The 22,777-nt window shown below is 47.0% G+C and overlaps 1 protein-coding gene across 2 annotated transcripts in view; it reads right to left on the reverse strand.

The window, feature by feature from the left end:
- LOC137525255 (titin homolog) overlaps positions 1–22,777 on the reverse strand; it is a 106,110-nt gene that overhangs the window by 44,665 nt on the left and 38,668 nt on the right. For both annotated transcript variants that reach the window (XM_068246280.1, XM_068246279.1), the window contains exons 10-13: positions 15,740–15,812; positions 4,878–4,908; positions 3,443–3,562; positions 2,633–2,732 (exon numbers count right to left, since the gene is read on the reverse strand). The gene's annotated coding sequence lies outside the window, so the exon portion shown is untranslated. The remainder of the gene's footprint in view (positions 1–2,632; positions 2,733–3,442; positions 3,563–4,877; positions 4,909–15,739; positions 15,813–22,777) is intronic.

A 22,777-nucleotide genomic window follows, 5' to 3' on the forward strand; every position in this document is an offset into this window, starting at 1 on the left:
AAATGCAGGTACTAAATTTTAAGCAAGATGGCTACTTCTAACATCAAAATGGAGGCTTGGTGGAGTCTGAGGTCGCTCTATGCTCCTGCTGGTGGAATCTCATAGAACCTTATGGAAGCTTTTCTTCTGGGATGTTATGGAAGCTCTCTCTCATGGAGTCCCTTTCTCAGTCTTAAAAAGCCAAGAAATTCATTCACATACACCCCTACACGACCACCTCAAGCTCAGGTGTCATTCCTCTCCCCCCCTGTCCTTGCCATTTGTGTTCTTTGGACCTCTAGATGGCATGATAACCTCACTCATGAAGTCCTGTGATGTTGGCTGCAAGACACCAGGGGGCACTCTGATCATACAGGTGTTTGGATCTGAAAGATGACCCTTTCATAGAAACTTTCTCAGGCATCATAGAGACAAATAGAAACTATTTAGCTATTGCCCATCTAATAAGACTGTTCCCATGAGAAGTTCCATTGTCCCCTCGGTTTTTATGGCTTTAGCATCCAAGGGTCCCATTCTTTGAGATAGGAGAACACCAGTTTCACTGGCTATTTAGTCGCTAGACCAGCTCTGATTGTTTCTGTTCCCAAGGGTAATGCATAGTGTCAGATGTAGATTTGCTGAACAGGATCTCACTTTAGTTTCTGTAAACACCACCAGCTGTTTTTACCCCTCAGCATGCCTTTGGGATGGTTTCACCCTGTTCCACACCTATGCCAACATAGAAACCATATCCAACAAGCTGACACACGGGTGCACTGTGGGCGGCAGGCTGTATACAGCTGACACACGGGTGCACTGTGGGCGGCAGGCTGTATACAGCTGACACACGGGTGCACTGTGGGCGGCAGGCTGTATACAGCTGACACACGGGTGCACTGGGCGGCAGGCTGTATACAGCTGACACACGGGTGCACTGTGGGCGGCAGGCTGTATACAGCTGACACGGGTGCACTGTGGGCGGCAGGCTGTATACAGCTGACACACGGGTGCACTGTGGGCGGCAGGCTGTATACAGCTGACACACGGGTGCACTGGTTCGCTAGACAGCTGGGGCCCCAGTCTCATTGGCTGGGGCCCCCAAGCAATAGCCAGAGGGAAGTTAGGGTGGGCCCTGGACCTCTCACCACTTAATTCTTTCATGAACACATTGAACACCTTTTAAGTTATGTTAAAACCAAGCAAACCATTGTTTTTCTTGTGAAATTCCCAAGAAGTTTGATGTGTCACATGACCCTCTTAATTGAAAAAAAATCAAAACTAAAGTTAGATTCAAAATGGCCAGCTTCAAAATGGCCGCCATGGTCACCACCCATCTTAAAAGTTTCCCCCCTCACATATACTAATGTGCCACAAACAGGAAGTTTATATCCCCAACCATTCCCATTTTATTAAGGTGTTTCCATATAAATTGTCCACCCTGTACACTGATTCTGCAGTGTGGGCCCTGTAAGCTTTATTGATCACCTGAGGAGATCCATAACAAAAAAACAAACAAAAAAAATTGTATTTTTGCCAAAACTTATCCAGCTGATCAAATTTGGTCTGTCAACAATGATCTTTACTTTGGTGTGGCAACACACTCACTCATATAGGTCATTGCTTCATTGAGATATGCAAGCCCCTTCACCATGACAAGGCAACGATCACAAAGGGGAATGGACTCATGTACAGGCTTTTTTGGCTGTTGCAGCCAGTGTAGCACCAGAGGCCAGAATCATTAGGCATGTACAGTCACATGCCAGAAAAATGATGTTTTGTAGCAGCAGCCTTAATATTTCAGGATTTACCTGTAGGAATTTTTTAAAACCATTGTTTCTTGGACCCTAGTTGGTGGTGGTGAAGGACAGCTGTGTGGAGACTGAGTCACAAGTCATCCTGCATGCAGTAACCCTCCGGGATCCATGCCTCATTCATCTTAATAAGTGGGATCACTTATGGGCATGGATTGCTCCTACGCCACCGTCCTCCGCTGCCTGTAGCTCCGGTATTGGGTCCTGTTACTTCATCCAGTCTGCACAAGAGGAAGTGCGCCCTTTATGTATCTCTCCAGCAGCTGCTGAGAGATATGTAAATAGCTGCGACTGGAGGAATTTGCAGGACCCGGAACTACAGGCAGTGTGGCAGCAATCCGTGCCCATGGGGCAGGAGGAAGCCCCAGATATGGGTATCTATATCTCTTTTCAACCCAGAACCACACAAAAAGGAAATCACAATTGCTGTACAAATAACTGGCAGTCATTTCAAAGGTGCTTCACAAAGCACCAGAAATCAATGTGGAAAATGCTGCAAAAATAAAGACCAAAATTAGTTACAGGAACATGTTTTCCAGGAGGTCCTCAGGACAGCTCCCCCAATACTCTTCTCCTTCCCAATCTTTGGACAGGAATCGAGATTAGCATAAATCTTTAATACTCCTTAGAATATATATTTTCTAATAAAAATGTAAGAGTTATGCTAATCTAGCTTCCTGCCCACAGCTGGGGGAGGAGACTAGTATCAGAGTGTTTTCCTGGGACAAGAGCTAAGCGATTGCATTTTGTCATGTCTAGTGTGCCCCAGCCCAAAGAGCGGCCTCTGCTGGCCATTCCCGGTCAGGCCCTGGTGTTTCTTCAGTAGATGCTACAGCACTCACCGCTTCCACCAATGTCTCTAATGGCTCTTCTGCCTGGCAATGTCTTCCAATACCGTCATTGATGCTGGAAAGGCCCCACTGGAATCAGCAAAGCTGTAGTCTGAGGAGGAAGGAAAGACAATGAACCCCAAAATCTCCACAAACCTCTGCTGGACTTGAATACAAACTATTCTCTTTAACAGTTCATGGGTGGGGTGTTGTCCTGAGTGAGAAGCTTAATGGCATTTTTCATTTCTAGTGTTCCACAACGCTAAGAGTGGCCTATGCTGGCTGTGAAAGACTCTGAAGCCTCCGAAAATTCCTCTTTTTATTGAATATTTCTCTTCTGCAATATCAGAATAGGTAAGAACCAGAATGCTGTGTTTAACCCCCCACAACCCCCCCAAATACCGGGGCAAAAATCCATGACTTGCAAAGTCGTGGATTTTGCTGACCAGGGAGGCAGAGCTTAGCACTGTAGCTCTGCCTCCATCATCAATCACCGCTGATCACCATCTCTCAGTGAAAGAAGACAGAGGGGCGGGGAGCGATAGACACAAGTAGAGGCAGAGCTACAGCCCTAAGCTCTGCCGCTACTAGGAAGCGTTCCCCACATTTTTTCCCCAGGGGATTCGGGGGTTTGAAACCGCATTCTGCCGCAGGGAAAGCTGTTTACCCATTCCGATATTGCAAGAGCTAACTATTGAATAAAAAAAAAGTGGAATTTTAGGACTGGAGTCAAAAAAAAAAAAAAAAAAAAAAAAAAAAAAACCACCACCTGGGCCCAGATTTAAAATGTATTTTTATTTTAGTAGGTCCTTCAACACTCACCGTTTCAGTGTTTTTTTGTAGGCTCTTTCCTGCACAATATTCTGCATACCCATAAGATCCAGAGTTCTAAAGGCCGATTCAAACAGGAAGGGGGGGGGGTGGTCTTCTTGCCAGTTTAGTCTGAGGAAGGAAACAACAATCTTCACAAACCTCTGCTGGACATGAATACAAACAACTATTCTTCAGCCTGCGGTGTTCACTTTTAGGATGTACATCAAAAAGGGGCACTGGGCAAATTGGTGAGCCGGGTGGAACCGCCAGTAGGCTCTCTTACACCCCTGGGAGCTAGCTATGTAATTCCCATAAGCAGAAGTAGTAAGGTGTGGTGGCAAACTAGGCAGTGCTCCCTGGCGGTAGGATCACAGACTGTAGTAGGGAAATAAATCAATGGCAGCAGCAGGGGGAGGACTAAGGTGTGTCCTCAGCAGTAGCACAGAAGGGCATGGCACCTAATTCGTAACTCAGCATGAAAAAAATGTCACCCAAATATGAAAGCATCCATGAACCCTGGCGGTGGATACAGACTTTAGTAGAGAAATACATCAGCGGCAGCAGGAGGGGGACTAAGCACTCAGCAGCAGCACAGAAGACCATGGCACCTCACTGGTGGTATTACAGCATCATTCTGGCCAAAAATATAAGCATCCATGGACCCTGGTGGTGGGAACAGTAGTGAAATGCTGCAGCAGGAGCAGCAGCAGCATATGAGGCCAGGAGACATGCCGGGTGGCACCACAGCAAAAGATTAAATGAACCAGGCCAATTAGGAGTAGTACTTCCCTTAAGGGGACAACTTTAAGGTAGGACCCCACCTTTTTCATGGTTGCTGTTGTCTCTACCAGATAAAGTGTAAACTTATTTATAAATCTGACCGGCCGCCTTCTAACCTCTCTAAAAAAAACAACAATTAGGAGTAGGTTCTAACTTGCGTTGGAAAGGCAGGCATTATTGAAATTCCCGGCCACTTCATGTCCCCGTCACCAACAGCAGGGGCCAGGAAATTGCTTCCCACCCAAGCCTGGTTTAATTTTGAGGAAGGTGAGTTTATTCAGTTGTCAGAATTCTAGCGGTTTTATTTATGCAGGAAAAGCTGTCATGTGTATGTATATATAAAAATATTAATGATCAATACAGTCCTAAAGAAAGCAATAGTTATTCTCTCTCTTTATATATCTATCTATGAAATATATTTAAAAACTGGTGGTTTGAGACAGTAAAACATTCTCGTGAGATTGTTAGGATTCTAGAGAGTTGACGTGTTCTAGTACAAGGTCGTTACAGCCAGCAAGGAAAAATTTCCCAGCTAGAGAAAGTCAAAATATGAAAGATCTAAAATAAGAGGTTTTCGAATTAGTTAAAGAAGATTCAATGATGCCACCTGGCAGTTTCATAGTTTTATAATTCTGAATAGATTGTTATGTTCTGAAATGCTTACCTCTGCCGGTTGAAATGATAGATTTATTCACCTGAAAGACAAATATATAAAACATGATTTTATATTAAGATTTAATATGCAATTATTTCTTATATGAGTCATTGTTTTAAGAAGAATTATATAATAAGCTTTATATTTAAATAAGTATATTAGAAGCCCTGTATGCTTCAATAAGCCTTACATTGCTGAAGGCTCTTACAGGTCTGTGTTGGTGTCAACCTGACCTGGGAAAGTACAGACACATTCCAAAAACTAATTAGCAGAAGGGGATATTATCAGAAATGCGTCATGAATGACATTGTTTAGTCTCAATGTCTGGGGCAGCCAGCAGACAAGATGGCTGGTGACGTCCATTTTTAATTAACTGCGTCAGAAATGACCCTATATCAAATGTCAAGCACTCCAAATGATGTTAATTCCCACAAGATAAGGTAATTAAGAATTTATAAACAATATTGTGATTTAGGTATTCAAAACAGATAGCGTTTGACGCACTAAGTTTTAGCCAATCAGAACCTGGGATCCAGGGAAATTCCAGATTAGGCAGCCATATTGCTTCCTATCCCTATAAAAGTAGGGGCTGAAAGCTCATAGTTTGCAGAAGCCCAACAATCTCCTGAGAAGACATGAGGCAGAAGCTACCTTTCCACAAGTGGTTCTAGATGCTGAAGAGATGACAGAGAAGGGGTAATATGCTTAATATTCTGGTGACTTACTTTATTAAATTGTTCAGCATTAAGTTTTGTTAAGATGTTAGCAAGAAGTTTTTTTTAGAAGCTATTTTTTATGCTATTTCTAGAAGATTACTACAAGTTTTACACAGCTATTATATACACAGCTATTGACACAGATGAGACTATTTTTGATCTTATTCTACATAACACAACTGTTATATTCTTTTTTGAATGTACTTAGAAGATTGATGATCGCTTGGCTATAAAGCCTTGATAAGATGGAATACTGTTAGAAGGAAACAGTACTTGGAACTGTTCATATTTTGTATATATGCTGTATGATAAGCAAATACAATTTTTTATATATAATCATATACTGAGTGCTCTGATTCATTTCAAGGTATACCGTCAATCTATAATTACTGTTATAGAGGGTTCAGACCACGCTATGCCGGATTTATACGATAGCAACGCTTTAAAGGCTGGTCCTTTACTGAGTTAGCAATCATGAAAAAGGCAAGAACTGCTCAGGGTTTTTGACACAGTCATTGAACAGCTGAGTGTTTATTGGTGACCACACCATCGGCCGCACTAAAGCATCTTTTGGATAGGACAGTGGAAGGGGTGCAGGACAGGACTTCTAGGGCATACTGGGTAAGCTCACTCCAGATCTCCAGTCTCTTGACCCAGTGCTCCATGGGGTTGTCTATGCCCAGCCCGCTGAATGACATGAAGTCAGACACCATGCTGGTAAGTCACTGCTGGTTGGAGGATGCTATGGCTGGCACCTCTGCTCTGGGCAGCTCCACTGCATACAGGCTCTTAGGCTCAGCAGGTCTCCGGTATGCCGGATGCTGGTGGCCACAGGCACCTGTTGCTGGGTTGGCAGAATAGCAACAGTGGGGGTGGAAGGCTGGGGGAAGGCTTCCTGAAGTCTGTGCACAAGGGCCCCCTGCAATCCCTTGTGCGGCGCTCAGTGGTGGATGGTGACAACATGAACTGTCCCAGCTTCCCCTTCAGATGCAGGTCCCGGATCAAGGTGATCCAGATGTCCTCCCTTGCATGCATCTGGGTCACCTGGGGGTCCCTGAAAAGGCAGCGCAACATGTGCACACCCATGGGGAAGAGGCCGGCATTGGCAGACACATCTTCATCCCTCCCTGAGACAACATGCCTGTCCTCGTCTTCCTGCACCATGTCCTCCTGAACCCCCCCCCCCCCCCGCGCACAACAGCAGCAGTGCTCTGCTGCTCCCCCTCAGCATCCAGGTTAGGGACCGCCAACTCCTACTCCACTGCCTAAAAGTCGTTGTCCTCCTGTGGAGGTGGACTGTGCTGCCAACTGCTCCTGATCCAGATAGGTCAGGGCTGCCTCTCCCTGTTCCATCAGATCATACACTGCCCTGTCCAGCAGGCAAACCCATTCAAACGGCCCGCTCCCGGCTCACCATCTTGGTTCCATGCAGGAAGGGAGCCAAGACCAGGCACAGTTGCTGCATGTGTCCACTCAGCTGAGGAGATCAGCTGCAGGTTGGTGGAGCCAGAGAAGTTTGCCTCACAGTTGTACCTGGTGACAGCTATCCTGTGCTGGCGCAGCCACTCCAACATGGCCAGGGTTGAGTTCCAGTTGGGACATCTATGATCAAGTGGTGTGATGGCAGGCCCTCATGCTGCTGTAGGTTGGCCAGCATTGCAGAGGCAGAGCATTGGAAATCGTGCATCAGCTTCTGCGCAGCTGGTCCATCTCCGGCTAGGTGCGCAGGAAGTGCTGTGCCACCAATTGAGAACGTGGGCCAAACAGGGGATATGGTCGAGTAAGCTTATCCTTCCCCAGGCTGAGAAATTTCAGCAGCGCTTGGCAGTGGTGAGGCTTTTCGCTTCTGCTGAGGTGGGCTTGATTGCTTGTGGGGTGTAGAAAAAAGAAAAAAAAATTATTATGAGATCAGAGGAGCCTGCTGCATCCCCCCTGATCCCACGTGAACTGGTGGCACCACCAACTGGCTTGCTGCCATGCTAGCTGCTGCGTTCTCACTCCTACCACCAATGTCACCCAGTGCACGATAAGGGACAGCTAGCGGCTCCCAAAACTGCTCCCAAACTGGAGCAGCACACGCATATCACTCCCCTCTTACACCAGGGAGTACAGAAGGAGCAGGAAACACATGGCCCAGGCCAGCAAGCCATTCAGCTTCCGGATGTGCCTGTGGCCAGGAGACAGAGGCTTGGTCAAACCATGAAAGCTGCCACTCAGCAGGGTCTGCCAATGTCCTACATGGGAAGCTGAGGGAGCAGAGGAGGCCAATGAGGACTGGCTTGCCTCACCAGCCTCAATGTCTGTGGCATGAGCTGCCAAGGGTGCACTTGAGTGAGAAATGCGTTTTCGTACTGCAGTGGCTTGATGACCATGAGGGAGGGATGCGGCTGCTCCTGAATGCCATGGGGTGGGTCTCCTGCTCTGACCACCCTGTTCCTGGACCTTCAGCCTCTTAACTCTGCAAAAGCATTCTAGTGCTGGCTCCTCAGGTGGGTCTGGAGGCTTTAGGTACCCATCATAGCCATGTTGCGCCCAGAGATCAAGGTTTTTTTTGCAGGAGTTACACACTGCATAACGGGTGGACAAATTAAAATAATTCCATATTGGGGATGTAAAAAAAAACAAAAAAAAAAACAAAAAAAAACGCTACAGTGTGAAGGAGGGTGTGGTGGCTTTCCCTCTGGTTGGGGGTTGCGTGGTGCTGCTGATGGTGGTGCCGGCTGAAGCAGTGAGCTGTGGCTCCTGCCTTCCATGCCCACTGCTTGACCTGCCCCTGCCTGACATATGGCAATTCAATTGCCTACGCTCCTGTGCCCCATCCTCCAAGCTGCCTTTGGAGACCTCAGGCACATGAAGAAAGTCTTGCCAATCATCCTCGTCATCAACAGCTTTTCTCCTGACCCCCCCCCCCCACCTCTTCCTCCCATCAGCTTTTCTCCTGACCCCCCCACCACCTCTTCCTCCCATCAGCTTTTCTCCTGACCCCCCACCACCTCTTCCTCCAACATCCCCAGACACAGACCCCTCATCCTCAAAATCTGCTTGTGCTGGCCCGAGCCCAACCTCCTCCACATCAGGCCCAATGATCAATGAACTGAGGGGCAGAACGCTCTCATCCAGGGAGGGCTGACCACTGGCTGCTGGGGTGGATGTCACAACAAGTGGGGGGGCATTGCCTGCTGCGGCTGCTGGTCAAATCGGAGTTCTGGGAACAAGTAATTGGCTGCTTCTCCACCACTGCCTCTGCCTGCCTGTCCTGAATGGCCATATGGTGAGCCAAGGTGCTGAAAATGGATGCCAACGGCGGCCGCTGTGCTGCTGGATGCCTCTCTGCTGCATCCCTTACAGCTGAGCACCCTCTTGTTGGCGGTGAACCAGTCCCAGACATGGCAGCAGCAATGGCACTCCCTCTCCTGCCTCAGCCCCTGGCAGACTTTCTCTGTACACTGTATTTGAAGGTGGAAAGTGTGCTGCTTTTTACTTCAATGTGTGTGTAGACAGATGGAATATAAAAACGGGGCTTTAGTTATTGATTTTTTTTTTTTTTAAACTGACAATAGAAAAAAATAAATAAAAAAAAAAATGTGCAGACTGCGCAAGTACTGAAAAGACCTGTCTACAAAAACAATACACATACAACTATAACAATAACATTTCTATAGTGCTCTTCTCCCATAGGACTCAAAGCGCTTAGGGGAAGTGACCGTGAAATAGTAAACAAGTTGGGTTTTTTTTTGCAAATAAGATGCATTTATCGGCGGAACGGTGCGCCATTTTTCTCCCTGCACCATTTTTAGATGTACGCATTACCACACTATTGAGGATCTTATCAAAGGAGTTAATCAGACTCGAAAAGGCAAAGCTGCCTCAAGACCAGATGAAATTGATGTAGGATAAGGCTGAAAACTGTAAACCTGTACAATTTAACCACACACTTTCAATGTTGGGGCATGTATTAGGTTTACCTGTACCAACAACTGAAAGTTACCATCCTTACCCAGATCAAACTGGTAATTCAACCCAAAACACTCTACCCTGATATCAGAGCAGGATTTTATATGGTGTTTGTGTACAGATAGAACAGAACATCAGCTACTAGGGGATGCCTACATTCAATTATTGAGGACCATTGCAGTAGAATAAAGATACAGCAGACCAGACTATATACCACTCTGCAAACACTAGTGGTGCTCATCACGGTCTCATGATCACGGCATAGCCATGATCAAGAGCCTTTTTCCAGTATTCAGTATTCTTAAAATGCCATTTACCGTTTTAATGTAAATACATTAAAACAGTAAATAGCGTTTTATGATTTATTGCAGAATGGTGCACAATTAAAAAATGCAGGGGGGCTAGTATGGGCAGCGGGGAGTGGCGCAGCGGGACACTGTAGGCATAGGTGGAGGGTGTGTGCAATTTGCGTACATTACCTTGTCCCGGCCAGCAATCGCTCCTTCAGTTTGCTGTAGTCATGCAGCCAGCCAATAGAATAGACTGTAGGTATGGCTCTCATACTATATGAAGGGTGGTAAGATTGGTCTCTGATCTTTCATTTTCCAAAGACTATGGTCTGGTGTATGTATGCACCGTAAGGCACACTGCATGCGCCATTTTTAACACTTATAATTCTAAATAGCATTATATAATTGAAGTCATTGCAGCACCATTTTTATTCCCCTGGCGATGTGCACCACTTTTACCTGTCCCGGTGGCTATACCTGGCTCTAACAATCTCTTAACAGTTCTCTACATTTCCCGGTGTGAAAAATACCCTGGGAACCTTCAAAAGCAATACCATGAATGTGGATATTGTATGTCAGTGAGTGCTACTTCCCACGACCCGCAAAGTTCCACAGATTTAGCCAATTTGATTGTATAGCTTGAAATGCTAGTCTCTGGGTACATTTTTGATGAGGCGTTGCACGGTAAGGTAATAAAGGAGTTGGTCTGCATATTTTATCAGTCAGCTGGTTTTCCTGAATCCACGCATTGAATCGGGGTACCCGGGCCACTTAATTAGGTATAAAGTTTTAGGGCCCGTTTCCACTACAGCGAATCTGCGTGGGTTTTCTGCAGGCAGATTCACATAACCAATGCTAGTAAATGGGCCTGTTACCACTTGTCAGGAAATCTGTGCAGTTTGCTGTGCAAGAAAATCTGCCCAGCAGAGCCATCAGAATTCGCACACCGCAAGGTTAGTGTGTGATTTGCATGCAATGTAATAGGAATTTTGCATGCGTTTTCGCTATTTGAAATTTTTGCCTACAATCAATGTAAAAGCACACAGGCACTGACATGGTTAAATTTGCATACTTACAAACATACACAAAAACGTACACTAATTTGCATTAATATTCTCATACAAACTTGTACGAATTCACATCTGCGTTTTCTGCAACAAATTCGTACCACGCAAGTGGAAACGGGCCTTAAGTGTATGGCTAAATTATCAGTTTGTTCAACTTATGAAAAGTGATTAATATTGGACTAAAAATTAGAGATGGCCCGAATGGTTCGCCCGCAAAACGGGAACTGGCGATCTTCTGGGGTTCGCGATCGCGGAGAACCATCAACTTTTCTGGAAGATCACTTTGCCCCCATAGTGCATTATGAGGGTCAACTTTGACCCCGTACATCACAGTCAGCAGCCCATTGTAGCCAATCAGGCTACACTCCCTCCTGGAGCCACTCCCCCCTATAAAAGGCAGGCAGCATCAGGCATTGGACTCACTCATGTGCCTGCAGTAATTAGATAAGGGATAGCTGCTGTGCAGAGAACTGTTAACTGCACCTGTGTGACAACTGCACATTGTATTGTAATACCAGTCACTGCATCTGTGACTGCACATTGTATTATACCTGGCAGTCAGTGCATACCTTTCACTTGAATGGATGGCAGACTTGCCCTCCATAACAGATTCTCGTTAAAGGTAGTAAATTTGATTAGTGTCATATATAGCAGGGCCTCGAAAGTCCTCCTGTATTATTGTTTGTCACTACCTCAGGACTTGCAAGGCATGCCATGCCTGCTGACTTCCTTGGATGTGTGGTGGTAGCAGTTTTAGGCTCCAACTCCGGGCCGGAATCGAACAGACTCCCCAGCCGTACACTGTCAATGGTAGAGGAAGAACCATCTACAATATGAGCAGCGATGGACTACTGGGTGCGCAGGCTTGACCTGTGGCCAGAGCGGACCCAATTTGCCATCCAACTTCTGTCTTGCCCTGCCTCAAGCATCCTGTCAGAAAGGACCTTCAGTGCAGCTAGAGGCATTGTCACTGAGAAGAGAAGTCACCTAAGTCACAAAAGTGTTCAGTACCTCACCTTTATCAAAATGAATGAGGAATGGATCACGGAGGGCTACTGCATGACCGAAGACTAAGTCAGTCCCCACACACAGCATCTCTGCCTGCAGGCCGCTTGACTGCCTTCTCTGCCACCACCAACAGGGTCCAGGACTCCAGGCGGATTCCAGAATTTAAGGCCGCTGCTAGCAGCGGCTATAATAATTTTTCTGGTGCGTGTACATGCCTGCCTAATTTTTCTGGCTGCACTGCAGCTGCAACAACAAACAAAAGGCATGTATCCCCCTTCGTGATCATTACCTTGCCGCGGAGAAGGGGCTTGCGTATCCCAATGAAGCAATGACCGCTGGCTATATTAAAGTGTTGGGGGGCACACCCAAGATAATAAGGTCGTTGCTTCATTGTGGACAGATCAAATTTGATCAGCTGGACAGTCCCTGCTGTTCTCTCATTGAGCTACCACAGCCCGGTGACCATATGGGCTTGAAAACCACCATGGCCTGCACTCTCGCCATGGTGCGCATCAGTCCAGCATGGCCGCCACTACACAAACAGCTGTTTGCAGTGCATTACACAGTGAGTTTGGTGTGTCAGTGTGAAGCAGTACACTAATTACACTCCCTGATTGATGTATACACAGGCAAGATGTTTCAAAGCACTTTAGGCCTGCAATTGAGCATGCAATGTGATTTCTGCCCTTAAAGAGACTCTGAAGCGAGAATAAAACTCCCCCTTCAGAGGTTATATTCAGCAGGGGCATGCATCCCCGCCTCTCCCCCGCCCCTCTCAGTCTTCCTTCGCTGGGAGGGGCAGGGGAGAGGCAGCGATGCGCCGCTGATAGACGGCGCTGAGAGGCAGGGCTGCATCAGTTAGCCCTGCCTCAACAGCAGCAAAATCTACGACCAAGTTGGTCGTGGATTTTGCAAGGGGGAGGGGGGTTTGGTAAGGGACCCCTGTTCAGCCGCGGGATAGTGGCGTTTTAGCAGGGGCACACATGCCCCTGCTTAATATAAGCTCTGAAGCGAGATTTATTCTCGCTTCAGTGTCTCTTTAAAGGACTTACGAGGCCAGTTTAAAAAAAAGTTAGATACCTGAATCAGTTTTTAAGGCACGGAGGACGCCGTTCGCACCCTCTGTGCCATTCGCTGGGTTCCCGCCGCTCAGTAGCCCCCTGAACGGCCCCCGACCGCACTGCCCGGGCTCTCCAGCCTGCAGAAAGATGGCCACCCAAGCTGGCCGCGGCTGCGCAGCGCTAGGGCCAACCCCCAATCCACGTAACAGGCTGTTTCCTGTAGCGTAGATCGGGGGTTGGCCTTAGAGCTGCGCAGCCGCACTCGCGGCTATGCAAACTGCGCAGCCAGCTCCGGCGGCCATATTTCTGCAGGCTGGAGAATTGGGTTATGGTCGGTGCACTACTAGGACCAACAGACCTGTCTCCAAAAGCTAATGAGAAAAGGGAGACCGAGAGCCCAATATAGTGTAGTATGTTGTATAAATAGAGAAAAATGTTAAAAGTAAGTATTATACTTACAAACCTGGGTTGCTCTAAGGCAACCACTGTATACGCAGGTGGGGAGATTAAGCCTGACCCCACTCAGGACTAAGATGTCGCTCTCTGTAGATAGGAAAAGAGGTTATATCACCCTTCCACCAAGGGTGGACAACTTAATATGCAAGGATACAGAGGCGCCAGTAGGATAAAACAAGATAAAAGGTTTAAAACGGTTTAGGTGGCGGTGGTGGACCGTCCACACACAAACAGACAAAAATCGCTGTTGATTGTAGAAAAAAAAATCACAATTTATTCACATACTCCTACATAAAAGTGCAACGCGTTTCACAGGCAAACATCCCGCTTCATCAGGCAATAAACGAACGGAGTATCTCACAGCTCTGAGTATATTGATAGCTTGGCACCTGTTCACAGAGGTGCCAAGCTATCAATATACTCAGAGCTGTGAGATACTCCGTTCGTTTATTGCCTGATGAAGCGGGATGTTTGCCTGTGAAACGCGTTGCACTTTTATGTAGGAGTATGTGAATAAATTGTGATTTTTTTTCTACAATCAACAGCGATTTTTGTCTGTTTGTGTGTGGACGGTCCACCACCGCCACCTAAACCGTTTTAAACCTTTTATCTTGTTTTATCCTACTGGCGCCTCTGTATCCTTGCCCAAAAGCTAATGGGTGTACTGGACACACAGAACTGCAATATAACAATAGTAAGAGAAAAAAAAAAAAAAAAACAGCCCTGAGAAGGGTAAAGAACTTTTGCACTAAGCACTGACTGCACCTGTCTGCAACAGCTAACGTGCACTGTGTGGACACACTGAACAGCAATAATCACAAGAACAGAACACAGCCCTTAGAAGGCCTTTGGGGTTACGTAGGTGGTGAATTGGTACTGTAGCAGCAAGAAACTCCACTGGGGGACACAGAACACAGACCTAACACTTTCCCTAGTAGCAGCACAGCTCTCTCCCTACACTCACAGCAGCCACAGGCAGAGTGTAAAATGGCTGCTGTGCTGGTTTTCTGATAGGTCGGGAGTGGTCCAGGTGGGGGGGTGGGGAGAGCCTAGCTGGCTGCCATGTGTCTGCTGACTTTGATGTATAGGGGTGAATCGAACACGCCATGTGCTCTCCTGCTGATGCTAACACCCGATGTTCACTGGGAAATGTCTGCCGGGGAACAGTTTGGCCCATGTTATGAAAAGTGGGGAGGACTGAGGAGCGCGCAGCGGCGAAGACTAGGGGGGGGCTGCGGCGCGCGCAGCGGCGAAAAATGGGCGTGGCCATGACATTGTATGGGCGGAGCTAACGTAATGATGTAACAGCGAGGCATAAGAAAGCAGTGTTTACGCCATGATGTGGACAAACGAGACTTTGCATCATGGGTATGCAGAAACTGTGTGATGCTAATAGTAGACCGTAACCACAAAGCAGCAAACATAGCCATCTATGACCATTAAATAATAAATGCAGTAACTGTTACCCCGGACACCAGATAATAAACGCAATAGGCAACATGTCAGCACAAAATAACTGCAATGCGGGCAACATGTCAGTACAAAGTAAACGCAATGCGGGCAAACATTTCACCAGAAAAGAAACGCAATGCAGGCAAACATTTCACCGGAAAAGAAACAATGCGGGCAAACATTTCACCGGAAAAACAAGCATTGATTTACTCACCTGGCAGAAGTCTCCGGCCTCTGGCGCGCTGATCCTGGGACCGTCTTACTTCTCCTGCAGTCTCCCGCGCTGACAGGGCTACGGCAAGATGGCGCCCGAAGCCCTGTACTGGAGACAAAAATAGTCTCCAGTACAGGGCTTCGGCAGCCATCTTGCCGTAGCCCTGCTCTGCCGGTGTCGGAACAGACACCGGAAGAGGAGGCTGGAGCGGGGCTGCAGGCAATGGACTGGCACGGCGTCTATAGACGCTGCTGCCAGTTCATTGAGGAGAGAGTGGCCAGAGTCCCGAGGCCGGGACGTCCCGATGAAAGCGGGACGTTTCCCGGGACCTCATTAAGCCTGGGACAGCGGACCCCGAATCCGGGACGCATCCCGGGCAATCCGGGACGTCTGGTCACTCTAGTTATGACTACCACTGTGTGGGGCTTTCACTGAACTCTTCTCAATAGAAGTGTTTTCTTATAAAACAATCCATTGATCAATAATACCTCAATGGATTGTATGGCTACTGTTACTTTGATACACGTAACATGGCTGGCTTCATGATTTCACAGGTCCAGTCCTGGACTGACCCATGTCTTCTGCTCGGACGCTTGCCCCAATTACATCACAATACATAAAAGGGTTCAGCTAGTCAAAGTAGATTTACTCACCTTCTGAAGAACACCAGGTATTGCATAGATCAGAAGAAATGTCCATTCTCCCTTGTGCCTTCTTCTGTGCAATCTGCAATATAATGGTGGTCCGTCAGCCTATGTTTAATAATATATTGCAAAGCAAAAGGCTGAGACTGAAAGAGATACAATAAATGACAAATCAGCAAAACGCTCATTTATAGCAATAGCAGGGCCGGATTTCTGGAAAGGCCAGGAAGGCCACGGCCTAGGGCGATAAAATTAGATAAGATAAGGGCGGCATGACTTGGAGAGAGAAGAGGTCATATGTCAAAGTAAATCATCTCTTCTGGTCCCGCAGCCAGCCAGCGCCCTGCACTAATAGCTGAATTCCAGAGTTCCCCAATCCCTGCATCTCTCTCTCACTTCCTGATATGTTAAAACAATCAGGATCAATCATAACGGTCACCTGATAATCCATTCCTTTCTTTGCATGATAGACTTACAGATTGATGTGAGAAATACCAGGGATTTACATTACAAAGCAGATAGAACTAAGTCCCGCTGAGTTTTAATGCAGGCATTCCCAAACATAAGAGAGCTCTGCAGTTTCTTCACCACTTTTACAACTTTGACACTGACCCCAGCAGTTATTTAGCTAGTCCTAATTTATGACTGTTTTAGCAGTGGTCGCTTCTCTTCCTTAGTTAACTCTTTCCTGACTATTTTCTGTCTTCCAGCTCCTACCATCTATGAGACTGCAGGATAAAAAAAAAAAAAGCTGTTTTTTTTCCCCCTTTCATTGCTAAACTGTCATTTTAAATACACCTGAGCAGTGGTGCTCATTAGTGTTGGGCGAACAGTGTTCGCCACTGTTCGGGTTCTGCAGAACATCACCCTGTTCGGGTGATGTTCGGGTTCGGCCGAACACCTGTTGGTGTTCGGCCAAACTGTTCGGCCATATGGCCGAACTAAGAGCGCATGGCCGAACGTTACCCGAACGTTCGGCTAGCGCTGTGATTGGCCGAACGGGTCACGTGTAGTGTTGGGCGAACATCTAGATGTTCGGGCCGAACATGGCCGAAATCCGAACATAATGGAAGTCAATGGGGACCCGAACTTTCGTGCTTTGTAAAGCCTCCTTATATGCTACATACCCCAAATTTACAGGGTATGTGCACCTTGGGAGTGGGTACAAGAGGAAAAAAAAGAGCTTATAGTTTGAGAAAATCGATTTTAAAGTTTCAAAGGGAAAACTGTCTTTTAAATGCGGGAAATGTCTGTTTTCTTTGCACAGGTAACATGCTTTTTGTCGGCATGCAGTCATAAATGTAATACATATAAGAGGTTCCAGGAAAAGGGACCGGTAACGCTAACCCAGCAGCAGCACACGTGATGGAACAGGAGGAGGGTGGCGCAGGAGGAGAAGGCCACGCTTTGAGACACAACAACCCAGGCCTTGCATGAGGACAAGAAGCGTGCGGATAGCAATTTGCATTTTGTCGCCATGCAGTCATAAATGTAATACAGATGAGAGGTTCAATAAACAGGGACCGGAAACGCTAACCCATCACAGATGTTCATTGTTCATGTTACTTGGTTGGGGTCCGGGAGTGTTGCGTAGTCGTTTCCAATCCAGGATTGATTCATTTTAATTTGAGTCAGACGGTCTGCATTTTCTGTGGAGAGGCGGATACGCCGCCGATCTGTGACGATGCCTCCGGCAGCACTGAAACAGCGTTCCGACATAATGCTGGCTGCCGGGCAAGCCAGCACCTCTATTGCGTACATTGCCAGTTTGTGCCAGGTGTCTAGCTTCGATACCCAATAGTTGAAGGGTGCAGATGGATTGTTCAACACAGCTACGCCATCTGACATGTAGTCCTTGACCATCTTCTCCAGGCGATCGGTGTTGGAGGTGGATCTGCACGCTTGCTGTTCTGTGTGCTGCTGCATGGGTGTCAGAAAATTTTCCCACTCCAAGGACACTGCCGATACCATTCCCTTTTTGGGCACTAGCTGCGGCTTGTGTTTGCTGCCCTCCTGGTCGTCCTGGGTTTGCGGAAGTCAGTCTGTCGGCATACAACTGGCTAGAGGAGGGGGAGGATGTCAATCTCCTCTCTAAAGTCTCCACAAGGGCCTGCTGGTATTCTTCCATTTTGACCTGTCTGGCTCTTTCTTCAAGCAGTTTTGGAACATTGTGTTTGTACCGTGGATCCAGAAGGGTATAAACCCAGTAATTGGTGTTGTCCAGAATGTGCACAATGCGTGGGTCGCGTTCAATGCAGTCCTAGGCCGAAGAGGTCATAGCCTAGGGTCACAAAACCTGTTTATTTGGGCAATTTCAATGGTGGCGAGTCTGACGTACATAAATCGCAGCAATGGCCGTTAGCAAAGTCTGAATCTCACGAAATGTCTCATGCAGGTAGAGGACATATTGTTAGACTTGGATTCCAAAGATGGGGTCCCTACATCTCTGCAAACCAGAGTTACAGGGGTCCAAAATTGGTAAAATCCCCCATAGGATTTCATTGGGCCTCCTATTTACCGTTCCAAAATCTCACACCATTTCAAAGGGCAATGGCTCAGCAGTGGCAAAACTCACCAGTCATGATCCCCCTAAGGGTCCCTACAATGCTAGAAAATTTGGTACTGCTGAGCCATTGCCCTTTGAAAAGATGTGAGATTTTGGAAAGTGAAATAGGGAGGCAATGAAATCCTATGGGGGATTTTACCAATTTTGGACCCCTGTAACTCTGGTTTGCAGAGATGTAGGGAACCCATCTTTGGAGCCCAAGTCTAACAATATGTCTTCTACCTGCATGAGACATTTCGTGAGATTCAGACGTTGCTAACGGCCATTGCTGCGATTTATGTACGTCAGACTCGCCACCATTGAAATTGCCCAAATAAACAGGTTTTGTGACCCTAGGCTATGACCTCTTCGGCCTAGGACTGCATTGAACGCGACCCACGCATTGTGCGCATTCTGGACAACACCAATTACTGGGTTTATACCCTTCTGGATCCACGGTACAAACACAATGTTCCAAAACTGCTTGAAGAAAGAGCCAGACAGGTCAAAATGGAAGAATACCAGCAGGCCCTTGTGGAGACTTTAGAGAGGAGATTGACATCCTCCCCCTCCTCTAGCCAGTTGTACGCCGACAGACTGACTTCCGCAAACCCAGGACGACCAGGAGGGCAGCAAACACCACAAGCCGCAGCTAGTGCCCAAAAGGGAATGGTATCGGCAGTGTCCTTGGAGTGGGAAAATTTTCTGACACCCATGCAGCAGCACACAGAACAGCAAGCGTGCAGATCCACCTCCAACACCGATCGCCTGGAGAAGATGGTCAAGGACTACATGTCAGATGGCGTAGCTGTGTTGAACAATCCATCTGCACCCTTCAACTATTGGGTATCGAAGCTAGACACCTGGCACAAACTGGCAATGTACGCAATAGAGGTGCTGGCTTGCCCGGCAGCCAGCGTTATGTCGGAACGCTGTTTCAGTGCTGCCGGAGGCATCGTCACAGATCGGCGGCGTATCCGCCTCTCCACAGAAAATGCAGACCGTCTGACTCAAATTAAAATGAATCAATCCTGGATTGGAAACGACTACGCAACACTCCCGGACCCCAACCAAGTAACATGAACAATGAACATCTGTGATGAGTTAGCGTTTCCGGTCCCTGTTTATTGAACCTCTCATCTGTATTACATTTATGACTGCATGGCGACAAAATGCAAATTGCTATCCGCACGCTTCTTGTCCTCATGCAAGGCCTGGGTTGTTGTGTCTCAAAGCGTGGCCTTCTCCTCCTGCGCCACCCTCCTCCTGTTCCATCACGTGTGCTGCTGCTGGGTTAGCGTTACCGGTCCCTTTTCCTGGAACCTCTTATATGTATTACATTTATGACTGCATGCCGACAAAAAGCATGTTACCTGTGCAAAGAAAACAGACATGTCCCGCATTTAAAAGACAGTTTTCCCTTTGAAACTTTAAAATCGATTTTCTCAAAAACTATAAGCTCTTTTTGCTAAAAAAAAAATTTCCTCTTGTACCCACTCCCCAGGTGCACATACCCTGTAAATTTGGGGTATGTAGCATGTAAGGAGGCTTTACAAAGCACAAAGTTCGGGTCCCCATTGACTTCCATTATGTTCGGAGTTCGGGTCGAACACCCGAACATCGCGGCCATGTTCGGCCTGTTCGGCCCGAACCCGAACATCTAGATGTTCGCCCAACACTAGTGCTCATCCAATATTTGGGTATCCGAACTACCCAGATAATCTGAACTTTTTCCACTATCCGAACTTTGAATAGCAATTCGGATATTTTTTAAAATCTGAATAGCGAAAAGACTTCCGGTTCCGGCGCCTGGATGTAAGCAGGAGGAGAGAGGAGCTCCGCAGACCACGCTGACTGTTACCAGCCGTAGCAGCAGATAAAGTGCCCCCACTCACTTAAACGGACTGCGGACACCTCCCCGTGAGACCAGCGCTCACTCCGGTACCAAACATGGACCGATACGTCATGCGGTCGGGTCGCAAACGCAGCAAGGAGGGAGAGGAAGGGGAAGACAAGATGGCGCCCGATACCTCCCCGCAGCACTCAAATGCCGGCAGCCAATCCCCCGAATGGGGAGACAGCCAACAGCGGGATGGTTGGGATCCCACAACAAACCCCCAGGAAGCAGGTGAGCTGACACCGGCTGTGGACTACAACAAGATAGCTGCGGAAGTTGTAGAAACCCTCAAACCTGAGTTACACGCTGCAATACAAGCCGCCCTGGACAGGTCCATGAAAGACATACACAGACAGCTGCAGAAACAAGACACCAGATTTGCACACGCGGAAGACCGTATACAGAAACTAGAGGACAGAGAGAAGCAGAGAGAAAGCAAGGTACAATTCCTTCTAGATGATAATAAGCAGATGTACTCCAAGCTACAAGACCTAGAAAACCGCTCTAGGCGGAACAATATCAGAATAGTAGGCCTCCCAGAATCCATGCAAATGCAGGCCCTCCATGACTTTTCTGCTGCGACACTGCCCAAACTTTTAGGCCTAAAAAAAGGATACAAAGTCGAGAGATCCCACAGAGTCGGGCCCCCCCGCAGCCCAGACGACAAAAGACCCCCCAGAATGGTAATGACCCGTTACCTTGATTTCGCAGACAAAACAACTCTAATGAGGGCATACAGAGCACTGGAGGGCCCCCTTGAATTCCAGGGAAACACCATTAGACTATTCAATGATTACTCCGCAGAGGTCTCTAAACAAAGACAGGCCTTTAACCCGGCATGCGCCATATGCATCCAGAAGAAGATAAGGTTCTCCCTACAATATCCTGCTATATTAAAAATTACTGATGGAAATGAGGACATCCACTCTTTCACCTCAGCAAAGGAGGCTTTAAAATTCCTTAAAAGCAATGCAATATCTGCATCACAAAACTCTCCGGATTGATTTTTATTCTGGACTAGATTCTCAGAACCACTAGGGGGCACTGCTGCACTAGAAATAGCTATGCAGCTTAAAATTTTCACCAGCTACCTCTGCAACTTTTACAGCGCATAGGATCAATATGAACACTCGCAAAGGCTGCACAATAGGAGGCCGAGTCTTGGAGCTAACACGTAACTATCTGCTTCCAGGGAAGAAGCGAAGTCATTTTTCTCATGTTTTGGTTTTTGGTTTTAGTTTTTATGTTCGGAGTAACTTTTCAGATATATGGAGCTCGGTTGATATACAGACACTCCCGGCACGACATGCTCCATGGCTTCGGTCATGGCTTGCTGGGACTTCTGCTAATTTCAGCAATTCTCCACGTCGCTGATTTCCAGCCAAATACTAGCTATCATAAGGGGAGGGGGGGGAGGGTCAAACTTGGTCAATCCTTTCTACTGTTTAATATTTGAATCTATAAGGGAGGTGAAACGCGCAGTCGGACTCTTGGACCCAGGTTAGGATGTCCTTCAAGGTCACTAGCTGGAATGTAAAGGGACTCAGATCCCCAGGTAAAAGATCACTGATATTGAGACACCTAAAAAAAATCCACACAGATATAGCTTTACTGCAGGAAACCCACCTAACCAAAGAACAATTCATTTATATGAAAAAATCGTGGGTGGGACAAATTTATGGCTCTCCATCTCAAGAGAGAAAATCAGGGGTACTAATTTTAATCCACAAAAATTTCCCGGGAGAACTGATAGAACACAGCAATGACGATAAGGGTAGATGGGTGAAGATCCGACTGCGGGTTCACTGTGAGGAATATGAGATTATGAATGTTTATGCCCCCACAGACGAAGATAAGAGTTTTTTTGGGTCTCTCCTTGCCAACTCACTTTCAGTTAGCTCAGCAAAATTTATACAAGGGGGAGATTTCAACTCACTAATGCATATCATAGAAGATAGGTCTGGACCCGCCCCAGCCAGCCCCTTGACCAGAAACAAATCAAAACTGCTGGCAGACTATGTAAAAGAAGCAGGCTTATGTGATAGCTGGAGAACCCTTCATCCTGACGAATCCCAATACACCTTCTTCTCTAACCCATATAATTCCTGGTCCAGGTTAGATTATTTTTTTACTTCACCCCTTTTAATGCAACAAATAGAGTCCACGGAAATACTCGACCTACTAATCTCAGATCATGCCCCTATACAACTGTCAATATTTCCCAAAATGCCGAAAGGCACGGACATCCTTTGGAGATTTCCAAATCACTTATATCAGGATGAGGGTTCGCAGCTCTGCTCCAACAATGGTGGTGGGAATACAAGGACACCAATACAGAACACATAACCGACACCTTTTTATTCTGGGAAGCAGCTAAGCCGGTCCTAAGGGGAAGGATAATTAGCTATGTTGCAGGCAAAAGAAAACACTCAAATGCACAATACCTAGAGTCAGTGGATGCTCTTCGCATGGCACATAAAACCTTTTTAGATTTACCAACTCCAGAAAACAAACTAGCCTGGCTCCGAGCCAAAGGCCACACAGACACTTGCCTGAAAACTAGAGATAAATACCTCAGATCTTACAGAGACCTATACTACCACAA

The sequence above is a fragment of the Hyperolius riggenbachi genome, chromosome 7 (assembly GCF_040937935.1).
Source record: "Hyperolius riggenbachi isolate aHypRig1 chromosome 7, aHypRig1.pri, whole genome shotgun sequence".
NCBI classification, from domain to species: domain Eukaryota; kingdom Metazoa; phylum Chordata; class Amphibia; order Anura; family Hyperoliidae; genus Hyperolius; species Hyperolius riggenbachi.